General features: G+C 41.3%; 1 non-coding gene across 1 annotated transcript; it reads left to right on the top strand.

The window, feature by feature from the left end:
* Positions 1-11,438: 11,438 nt before the first annotated feature.
* LOC116663899 lies at positions 11,439-11,597 on the top strand. The gene has a single exon (XR_004320262.1). It is a non-coding gene; the product is annotated as a U1 spliceosomal RNA (small nuclear RNA).
* Positions 11,598-12,173: the final 576 nt, after the last annotated feature.

Genomic DNA, 12,173 nt, shown 5'->3' with positions numbered 1-12,173 from the left:
GTGAAGGACCAGGCCACCCCAGAACACTTCCTCATTAGTGGCAAGACCAAGAACATGACTTGCTTGGGGCAGGCACATTCAAGCTCTGGTTTCACGTGTGGTTCTAGCTCCCACAAGAGTCCCCCAGCGCCTTGTAGGCACAGTCTTTCTGCCCCTTCTCAGCTTTGCAGGCAGGAAGGCAGTCACTGGAGGACTGTTCTGGGCAGAATGAACGGGCTGCCATCAGGGAGTTGCCCCAGGACTGGGAAGGCCAAGTCGCGCTCCTGGCAGAGACAGCACAGACTCCCGTGATGCTTGGAGCAGCTAACACTGCCCAGTGCCCATCCTGGGATGCTGAGGGCCGTGGGGAAGGATCCTCACTCAGCGAGGAACTGGGTTGCTGACCATAAGGCAACGCGGGGAACGTTATCAGGGGGCGAGACAACCATTTCCCGTTCATATGCCCCACCTTGGGTCTCCTCATTTTCCTCTCCTAGTATTTGTTGTGGGGGACTCTGTCTCTGGCAGCTGAGACTATGGGAGGGGAGGAGGCATGAGTTACACAGGATGGACCATTGGCACTTGTTCACGAGGAGGAAGCGTATTCAGCTCGAGGGACACGATGAATTTACTCCGAGCTGGTGCTGCTGTGCTAGGTGTGTGCTACTTTGAATAAAAGGAGGCATTATATGTGCTATAAGCCTGAAAATAATTTCAATCTAATGGAACAGTGTTTCTCAAACTTTTGAGGCCCTGATTCACAGTAAAAGATATCTTAAAAATGTTTATATTTAATTGTGGTAGAATACAGTACCATAACATTTACCATCTGCACCATTTTTAAGTGTGGAGTTCTGGTTTGTTAAGCACAGTCATGCTGTCGTGTAATAGATCTTCAGAACTCTTCTCGTCTGGCAAAGGTGAAACTCCAGACCCATTAAACAACTCCCCACAAGAAACATATTTTATGCTGACCCCAGCGTGTTCATGTGTGTACACACAAGTGCACACACACACACACACACACCACTGATACAAAAATCTCATGGGACAATGCTCGCTCTTACTACATGACTGATTCTCTATTCCACCCTTGTATTCTATGCTATTCTATTCCATTCCATTCCATTCCATTCCATTCTTCTTATTTTTTAAAATGCTGATCAAGACCCAACAACTATTTCAGTACACTTTAGTTGGTTTCACATCTGTGCTTTGAAACACTCAAGATCACAAATAGCCACGTTACAAAGAAGAGCAGGGCTAGGGCAGAAGGCAGAGGCAGGATGAAAGTTCTGGGAGATTCACAAGCGAGAAGGAGTCTCTCTAGTTTGGAAGATCACCATGTAGAAGAATCGATACAGAATCCACAGAGTCCAAGGCTTAGGTCTGAATGACTGTGCTACTAGCTGTAACTACAGAGTAGATGCAAATACGCACATAGAAGGCTTAATTCAATCCTTCAATAAATGCCAGTTGGTATTATTGCCACTTTTACTATTTTACTGTCACACAGACAATAGTCTATTAGATCGAGGTCTTCGGGTCCTAGTCTAGGCAGGCTGGGGGGACATCTTGTGCAAGGCAGCAGAAGTCCTGGGTTCTTTTTGAGTAACTAGGGGGATGGCAGTCTGCCCCCACGGCCACCCAAGGCTGTAGAGAGCATTTCCTGGGTAAACATTTGACCCTGAGTCCAGAGCTGACCTGACAACTCCCTGTCTCTGAGCCTAATTCCGTCATTTGTAGAAACTCTAGGCTACCAACTATTTAGCTGCATTTCCTAGTGGGGAGCCTGGGAAGCTCTACCAAATATCACCATTACCGGCACTGACCTCCTGACCCAGCGAGCAGATCACTGGGTTGGCTGTCTTCATCATGTGCAGTCAGCTATGCAATAGCCAACTGAAGGCCAGGCATGAAAGCTCTTACTCCTTACGTGAAAGTCCACCTCTCAAGGTCTCTCTCAGAGCCTGCCAATTCTTGTATTAGCAGAGGTATATTTTGATCAGTCCAAATAGCAGAACTTCTATCTGGAAGCAGATTAGAAGCACCACATTAGAAAGAACTGGGATGTGTGATGGTTAATTTTTAAGTGTCGACTTGACTGGGCCAATGGGTGCCCAGATTCAACATCATATCTGGGTGTGTCTGTGAGGGTGTTTCTGGGTGGGGTTAGTATTTGAATCCATGGAGTCAGGGGAGTAGACTGCTCTCCCCAGTGTGGCCAGTGGAGGGCCTGCATAGAACAAAAGGTGAAGAAGGAGGGATTGGCCTCTTTTGCTTCCCCTGCCTGCCTGATTGCGCTGGGATATCTGTCTCCTCCTGCCCTTGGACTGGGAATTACACCATTGGTTACACCTCTGGTTCTCAGGCCTTTGGACTTGGACTGGAACTACACTGCTTGCTTTCCTGGTTCTCCAGGCTGCAAATAGCAGATCTTGGGACTTCTCAGCTTCCATAGTCACGTGAGCCAATCCCTCATAATAAATCCTTCCTGTATATATATATATATCCCATTGGTTCTATTTCTATGGACAACCTTGGCTAATACAGGTGTGTGTGTTTGAGGAGAGGTTCCTAAAGACAGCAAGGGAAGAAGAAACTGAGACTTTATACATCATAAATGCACATGCACTGAGAATGCCACATCTAGGGCCAAGTGGGGGCATGGCCACCTTACATGGTTTTGCAGCCCACTGGACCCTGCATTATGGTACCTGGTGGGCAAAAGGAGACCCTGAGTTCTCAAGGCAAGGTTAACTTCTGGGGGCAGCAGCAGGTTCAAGTGGAAAGAAAATGAGACCATGACCCCAAGACCAGGGTTCAGACCCAATCCCACCATTTAATGGCCATGTGACCTTAAGCAAGTCACCATCCCTCTCGGAGTCCCAGTTTCACATTCGCATGTTAGAACACAGGGTTCTCGTGAAGATAAGATAACACAGATGGAAAATCCTCTGTAAATTTAAAAGCACTAAGTAAATGTTTGAGTTTAATTATTCAGCTCCATGTTTAAGAAGAAATGTGTGCAGCATGATTTAAAAATAGTTCTCTCCAAAATTGGAGACAAAGAGTTTTGGAAAGGAAAGGGATGACTTTCAGTTCCTTGAAGATTTCACTTAAGTGTGTGTGTGATCTATCTATCTATCTATCTATCTATGTGTATATATATATATATATGTATATGCATATATATAGAAAGAGGGAGAGAAATGGGAAGTTTCAGTGATGGTAAAAGCAGGAATGCTGGCTTCTCTTATGTATAATGTATACGTTCATTCTTTCATTGATTTGCAATAGGAGAGAACAAATCTGACTCCATATTGGATCTGTTTCTTCTACTTTAACCTCTGTATTCTATTGCTTTTGCTGCAACTTGATCACTAAAGGGATGTTGCTTTAAGACTGAATTACACATAATGGCCCATCTCTGGGAATCCTGCCTTCCATGCCTGAGTGTTAAGCCAAAATACCTTTGTTGAGCTCACAGGAAACACTCTGACCAGGCCCAACTGTGAATGGCTGCAGGAAAGAAGAAATTAACACAGCCCCTCCCAAGTCCGGCTGGAACCAGGAAATACTTGCAATAACTTATTGCCTTTTTCACTTTACCTCCTCACCTCCCCCTCTTTGTTCTGTGAAAGAAACGAGCACCCAAACCCGGGCAAGGTTATCCTTTGGGATGCCAGGCTGCCATCTTCTCGGTCTGCTGGCTTTCCCAACAAGGTTGCTATTCCCTGCTCCAACAACTCATCTCTTGATGCATGGTGTGGCGAGGGATGTGAACCTGGGCTCCATAACAGAGTCACTGATTATCCACCACGAAGCAGGCCCTAGACTGGGTGCTGGGATATAGTGGTAAGAAGACACCACTATGCTCATGTCCCTTTTAGTCTAGTGGGAGAATTAATGATGCAATCCCACTAATCCATGTACAGTTACAAGCTGCAATTGTTACTCTGAAGTGTGGCATGGTAGAGCCAATTTGCCTGGGTCTGAGTCCAGTTTTCTGGCTGGGTGACACGGGGTGTGTTACTTAACTCCTCCAAACTTCAGTTTCCTCATCTGTTAAATGGGGGATAGTGATGGCACCTCTGAGGGTTGTTATGACAATTACACATGATACTACATCTAGAGCAGGGTTTCCTTGCCTCGGCACAATAGACATTTTGGGCTGGATAATTCTTTGCTGTGGGGGGCTGTTCTGTATGTGGCAGGAATTTGCATCCCTGGCCTCCAGTTACTACATGCCAGTAAGCACCCTTCCCTGACACTGTGACAACCAACCACGTCTCCAGACACTGCTGGATGTCACCAAATTCAGAAGCCCTGGTCTAGAGCACTCAGAGCAGGGTCTGGCACGTGCTGAATACTCAATGTACACGAGCTTTTATCATTTTCAAGAAGGAAAGGTACACAGAAAGATCTAAGATTCAGATCCTGACATTGTCATTGTTGGTTGCGGGATCTAATTTGGGGATGATTTATGAATATATGTGTACCTTGGTTTCTCCATCTCTAAAAAAATGTTGATTCTTATGTAGCGTATATAATAGATCTTAAATAAAATAATATATTAAGTATGAATCTAGCTCCACGTAAGGGTATCCAAAATAATGTTTGTATCTTTAAGTCAAAGGTTGACAAACAACGGCCCTTTGGCCAGATCCAGCCTGCTATCAGTGTTTCTATAGCACACAAACTAAAATGGCTTAATTTTTTTTACTGACATGAAATTCATGTCACATAAAACGAGCCATTAAACATTCTAAAGTGTACTACTCAGTGAAAATGGCTTTTGAACTTTCAAATGGTTGAAAAAAATCAAAAGAAAAATAATATTTCCCGACACACAAAAATTGTATGAAATTTAAATTTTGGTGTCCAGAAGTAGTTTTGTGGGAACAGAAAAAGTTTGCCGACCTCTGCTTTAAGGGATTAATAAGATGGGAGAATTGAAGCACTTGCTTGGGAAACATGTGCTTCCTCTTGTTTTGCTCCACTGCTGATTTTGGTGAATGACAGAGCGTACTCAAAAACAGGGGGTGCTGCTATTTTTCTCCATCCATTTGGCATAGGAGGCAGGATGTGCAGCCTTGTGACCTTGGAGGCCAGTGAAGACATCAGTACCGTGAGGACCAAGGGAAGGTGACTTGCACTTCCTGCTCTTGACTTCCCTTTGCTGTCTGGGGCTATTGCAGCTCTCTCTGAACCCAAACAGCTTCAGTTTGGAAGGCTTTGCCATTTCAATGTCTGGTCCTAAAGTGAGTCTGCCCTGTCTTTCTGTTCTCCATGTCACCTGTTTCTACCTATGATGTCTTTTCTGTAAGACCCCATAAAGCATTTGAGTGTCCTGTTTTCATCCCTGGTCTCAGTCAGTTGACCGTGGAACACTGCTCGGTCCAAGGATTAAAAAGAGATTCCCATTACCATTTAGTCCATATGCTAAACTATTACACCGCCTGGTCCATGAAGTTCGTTAGAACGTGAAACACGCACAAGAGGGAGAACTTGAAGTTACGCTGCCCTTTTGAAGGCCATGTAATAGGAAAAACCCAAGGAATATTTATCTTGGGCAGATGCAGTTAAGATAAACCCACAGATTTACGGTCAATTAATCTTCGACAAAGGAGGCAAGAATATACAGTGGAGAAAAGACAGTCTCTTCAGTAAGGAGTGTTTGGAAATCTGGACAGCAGCATGTAAATCAGTAAAGTTAGAATACTCACTCACACCATACACAAAATTGAACTCGAAATGGCTTAAAGACTTAAATACAACACAAGACACGGTAAACCTCCTAGACGAAAACATAGGCAAAACATTCTCTGACATAAATCTTGGCAATGTTCTCCTAGGGCAGTCTACCCAGGCAATAGAAATAAAAGCAAATATAAACAAATGGGACCTACTTAACCTTATAAGCTTTTGCACAACAAAGGAAACCGTAAATAAAACAAAACGACAACCTACGGAATAGGAGAAAAGATTTGCAAATGATGCAACTGACAAAGGTTTAATTTCCAGAATATATAAACCGTTCATATAACTTAATAACCCCCCCCAAAAAAACCCAATCCAAAAATGGGCAGAAGACCTAAACAAGCAATTCTCCAATGAAGACATACAAATGGCCAATAGGCACATGAAAAAATGCTCAATATCACCAATTATTAGAGAAATGCAAATCAAAACTACAGTGAGGTATCACCTCACACCAGTCAGAATGGCCATTATTCAAAAGTCCATGAATGATAAATGCTGGAGAGGGTGTGGAGAAAAGGGAACCCTCCTTCACTGCTGGTGGGAATGCAGTTTGGTGTAGCCATTATGGAAAACAGTACGGAGATTCCTCAAAAAACTAAAAATAGACTTACCATATGATCCAGCAATCCCACTCCTGGGTATATATTTGGAGGGAACTCTAATTCGAAAAGACACATGCACCCCAATGTTCATAGCAGCACTATTTATAATAGCCAAGATACAGAAACAACCTAAGTGTCCATTGACAGATGACAGGATAAAGAAGCTATGGTATATTTATACAATGGAATACTACTCAGCCATGAAAAAGAATAAAATAATGCCATTTGCAGCAACATGGATGGACCTAGATATTGTCATTCTAAGTGAAGTAAGTTAGAAAGGGAAAGAAAAATACCACATGATATCACTTATATGTGGAATCTAAAAAAAAAAGAAAAAAGGGGATACTAATGAACTCATCTCCAAAATAGAAACAGATTTGCAGATGTAGTAAACAATCTGGTTACTGGGGGAAAGTGGGTGGAAGGGTTAAATTTGGGAGTTTGAGATTTGCATATGTTAGCCACTATATATAAATATAGCTTAAAAAAACAAGTTTCTTCTGTATAGCACAGGGGACTATATTCAATATCTTGTAATAACCTTTAATGAAAAAGAATATGAAAACAAATATGTGTATGTATATGCATTATTGGGACATTGTGCTGTACACCAGAAATTGACACATTGTACTGGACTATACTTCAATTAAAAAATAAATAAATTTTAAAAATAAATAAAATAAAAATTTTAAAAAATTATGGAAGCAGGAAGAGAATCTTATTTGAGATACAAGATTCTTGAGTGCCTCCCACACAAATACTCTGGAAAGAAAGCAAAAATTGAATCAAAACTCAAGAAGAAGGTTTCTCAGTTACCAGAAAAGCCTTCCTGAGGGTTTATTCCCATAGCCCCACTAGAGTATAGCCCTGGAACTAGTTCCTGGCTTCTGCATCTTGGTAAGAGCTGAAGAACTTCTGGGCATCATTCCCCAAGACAAATATCTAGATAAAAAGAATCCAAAATACCGGGTTTTTCACCCTAGGAAGCCATATTTTTCACAGTGAATGAATAAGAGTCCTTCCCAGGTGTATATTACACAGATGTGGAGGCTTCTAATGAATGAATGTTATTTTGACATTGATAATTCTGTAGATTAACTTATACCCCATGAACCACGTAGTCAGAATCCATCTGTTGTCCTCTCCCCAAGAACCCTGTGTCTTGCAGGGTGAGTCTGCAGTAGTACCATGGTCAGAATACTAGAGAGGAACTGAGAAGATTCACAGCAAAGCTTGTTACCATTCTTGATGTAATAGACCTTACATACAGGGAGGACAAAATGAGCTTTGAGCCTCAACAAGAGTAAGTGTTGATTCCTCTTGAGGCTGACCAGCCAAATCCTTGTGCCTCAGTTTAAAGAGATTTTAGATCCTTTAAAAATGCCTTAGTGCTGCTGGAGGAATAACTCTCCCAGACTTCAGACAATACTATAGAGCTACAGTCATCAAGACAGCATGGTATTGGTACAAAAACAGACATATAGACCAATGGAACAGAATAGAGAGCCCAGAAATGAACCCACAAACTTTTGGTCAACTCATCTTTGACAAAGGAGGCAAGAATATACAATGGAATAAAGACAGTCTCTTCAGCAAATGGTGTTGGGAAAACTGGACAGCAGCATGTAAAACAATGAAGCTAGAACACTCCCTTACATCATACACAAAAATCAACTCAAAATGGATCAAAAACTTAAACATAAGACAAGATACAATAAATCTCCTAGAGGAAAATATAGGCAAAACATTATCTGACATACATCTCAAAAACTTTCTCCTAGAAGAAATAAAAGCAAGAATAAACAAATGGGACCTAATTAAACTTACAAGCTTCTGCACAGCAAAGGAAACCATAACTAAAACAAAAAGACAGCCTACGGAATGGGAAAATATTTTTGCAAATGAAACCGACGAAGGCTTGATCTCCACAATATATAAGCAGCTCATACGACTCAATAAGAAAAAAATAAACAACCCAATCCAAAAATGGGCAGAAGACCTAAACAGGCAATTCTCCAAGGAAGACATACAAATGATCAATAGGCACATGAAAAAATGCTCAATATCACTAATTATCAGAGAAGTGCAAATCAAAACTACAATGAGGTATCACCTCACTCCAGTCAGAGTGGCCGTCATTCAAAAATCCACAAATGACAAATGCTGGAGAGGCTGTGGAGAAAGGGGAACCCTCCTACACTGCTGGTGGGAATGCAGTTTGGTGCAGCCACTATGGAAAACAGTGTAGAGATTCCTCAAAAGACTAGGAATAGACTTACCATATGACCCAGGAATCCCACTCCTGGGCTTGTATCCAGAAGGAACCCTACTTCAGGATGACACCTGCACCCCAGTGTTCATAGCAGCATTATTTACAACAGCCAAGACATGGAAACAGCCTAAATGTCCATCAACAGATGACTGGATAAAGAAGGTGTGGTATATTTATACAATGGAATACTACTCAGCCATAAAAACTGACAACATAACGCCATTTGCAGCAACATGGATGTTCCTGGAGAATGTCATTCTAAGTGAAGTAAGCCAGAAAGAGAAAGAAAAATACCATATGAGATCACTCATATGTGGAATCTAAACAAACAAACAAACAAACAAAGCATAAATACAAAACAGAGATAGACTCACAGACATAGAATATAAACTTGTGGTTGCCAAGGGGGCAGGGGGTGGAAAGAGATAGACTGGGATTTCAAAATGTAGAATAGATAAACAAGACTATACTGTATAGCACAGGGAAATATATGCAAGATCTTATGGTAGCTCACAGAGAAAAAATGTGACAATGAATATATATATGTTCATGTATAACTGAAAAATTGTAGAATAGATAAACAAGATTATACTGTATAGCACAGGGAAATATATACAAGATCTTATGGTAGCTCACAGAGCAAAAAATGTGACAATGAATATACACATGTTCATGTATAACTGAAAAATTGTGCTCTACAGTAGAATTTGACACAACATTGTAAAATGATTATAAATCAATAAAAAAAATGTTAAAAAAAAATTCTTAGTGCTGTGATAGACCAGCCTGGAATGGAAATGAATGAATACATGGCACAAGCAAAGTAAGCTCATTAGTTTTATATTAGAGATAATTATCCCAAAATTAATGGAATAAAAGCAGAAGTCAGATAAATGCCCTCAAGATTCTTACAATCACTTCAGGAAAGTCTTCTTTTCCTTCCTTCAATCAGGGGAATAAACTAGTGATAATGACTATGGAAGACAGATAATCTACACCAAATCCATTTGACACTAAAAACAGTAATACTGTCTGCCTGTATTTTGGGGCTGTCATGTGGATTTTGCACTTTTCCTTTAACCTTTTGATGCAAGATTGAAAAGTAGGGTTTTTAATATCTGGAAGGGTCTCCCAGGGCATGGAACTTTCAGTGCTAACAGCAGGAAGACAGATCCATGTAAACCAGTTCGGTCACTCTAATTGTCCTCCAGGAGTCCACACTACCTTTAACACCAGTAAATTCTAGATCATGCTTGGATGCTGGAACCTGAGAATTCCTTGCACAAATGTTTCCAGATTGCTTCTGGAACCTGCACAGTTCTCTCTCTTGGGTTGCTCTTGACTGTGCCATTGGTATTCATTTGCCTAGGCTCACTGTGAATGTGTGGGCAGGAGGGGGCTCTTTGAATGGATAAGGAGAGAGCTTAGCCAGGTGGTTGGTGTGTCCATATGCATGGTGGAGCAGCCCCTGGGAGTATGCAACAGAGCAGGGCTGGGAAGAGTAAGGCTAGACTTGAGACTGACTCTCTCCATGTCTCCATCTTTGATAGGGAACTCTAAGTGGTCTGAGAATTCTACCTTGAATATGGGCTTCCAGGTCATTAGGAAAGTATCTTTTTCTAGGTTAGCTGACAGAACCTCTTTTATTTAGTAATTCGCTAGCTTTTCCAATTTTGATCCCTTTTATTTCTCTCTCTTGCCTGCTTGCTGTGGCTAGGACTTCCAGGACTATGTTGAATAGGAGTGGTGATAGTGGGCAGCCTTGTCTTGTCCCAGATTTTAGTGGGAAGCTTTTGAGTTTTTCACCGTTGAAGTTTGTCATATATAGCTTTTATTATGTTGAGATATGTTCCCTCTATACTCACTTTGGTGAGAGTTTTTTTTTATCACAAATGAGTGTTGAATTTTATCGAATGCTTTTTCTGCATCTATTGAGATGAACACGTGGTTTTTGTCCTTTCTCTTGTTGATGTGATGTATTACATTGATTGTTTTGCGTATGTTGAACCACCCTTGTGTCCCTGGGATGAACCCCACTTGATCATGATGTACAATCTTTTTTATGTGCTGTTGGATTCTATTTGCTAATATTTTGGTGAGGATTTTTGCATCTATGTTCATCAGTTATATTGGTCTGTAATTCTCTTTTTTGGTAGTGTCTTTGACTGGTTTTGGTATCAGGGTGATGGTGGCTTCATAGAATGAGTTTGGGAGTATTCCCTCTTTTTCAATCTTGTGGAATAGTTTGAGAAGGACTGGTATGAGTTCTTCTTTGTATGTTTGGTAGAATTCCCTGGTGAAGCCATCGGTCCTGGACTTTTATTTTTAGGGAGGTTTTTTTTTTATTGCTAATTTGATTTCATTTCTAGTGATCGGTTTGTTCAAGTGGTCAGTTTCTTCTTGATTCAGTCTTGGTGGACTGTATGTTTCCAGAAACTTGTCCATTTATAACTTCTCAACATGTGTAAAATGTGTGGTTGTCCATTTGTATTTTTATCCCAGGCCCTGGCAAATAGTAGGGATGGGATTTGCTTAACTCTGTCTCATGCTTGAACAGAAATTCTATAGGTAACTTCCTGTGGTAGAGAATTTTGAAGGTCCCAGGGGGGCATTCTGTAAATTTTTGTCTATAGACAGTTGTCCAAGGTGTCTGAAGACATCCAAAGTGCAGCTCTCAAAGAGAAGCCAAGACTGACTAGTGAATTCATCCAAGCAGCCACCCACAGACAATAAAATTCAAAACCTAGAGAAAAGGAGGAAGCTAATTTTAAGTTCCTCCAAGTTAGAAGTTGGTAAGAGCAATGGATTATAACCTCATACCTTAAAGGTAACTCTTCCCCGATCACGAAGGTGGTTTTCCCAGGGTGAGGCTTATCCATTGCACTCTGGATGTGCCGACCCCTGCGATTTCCCCAAATGTGGGAAACTCAACTGCATAATTAGTGGTAGTGGGGGACTGCATTTGCACTCCCCCGCCCCAAAATGGTAACTCTTCCTCAAACCCTATCTAATAAATTGCTACTTTAAAACCAAGAGCATAAGAAAAATCAGTATCCGAGGAAATTCTCTGAAATTATCACATTCCCTCTATATTTAAACAGGACTTTGGATGTCCTTTCAGCCTACTTCAACGACTCCTAGCAACACTTTCCCCCTTTCACCTTCCAACCCTACACCCCATAACAGACACACACACTTCATGAGGGCTACTTATTCAATGTTGTCATTTGTTGATTTTGCCCACTTTCTGGTTGAATGATTATTGCCATAAGAACAGATGAACAATCACGATCATCTTTCTAATGGACTCCAAATTATCCCTCAACCCTTCATGAAGGAACATACTTTCCTTCTTGGCCCGTGTGTGTATTGAATGGAGATTTACTTTGTAAATTAAACATAACAATGCACTGCACTTTGAACGTGGTATGTATGGGCTAGATCTTCCCATCTGGACAAACTTGAGTGGAAAACTAACAATGACTAAGTCACAAGCACTGTCCAGCTTGGATTCGACCATTGCAGGGGTCTTATCAGCCTGTGGCCAGCGA

The sequence above is a fragment of the Camelus ferus genome, chromosome 5 (genome assembly GCF_009834535.1).
Source record: "Camelus ferus isolate YT-003-E chromosome 5, BCGSAC_Cfer_1.0, whole genome shotgun sequence".
Lineage (NCBI taxonomy): Eukaryota > Metazoa > Chordata > Mammalia > Artiodactyla > Camelidae > Camelus > Camelus ferus.
This window is presented reverse-complemented; position numbering and strand designations above follow the sequence as displayed.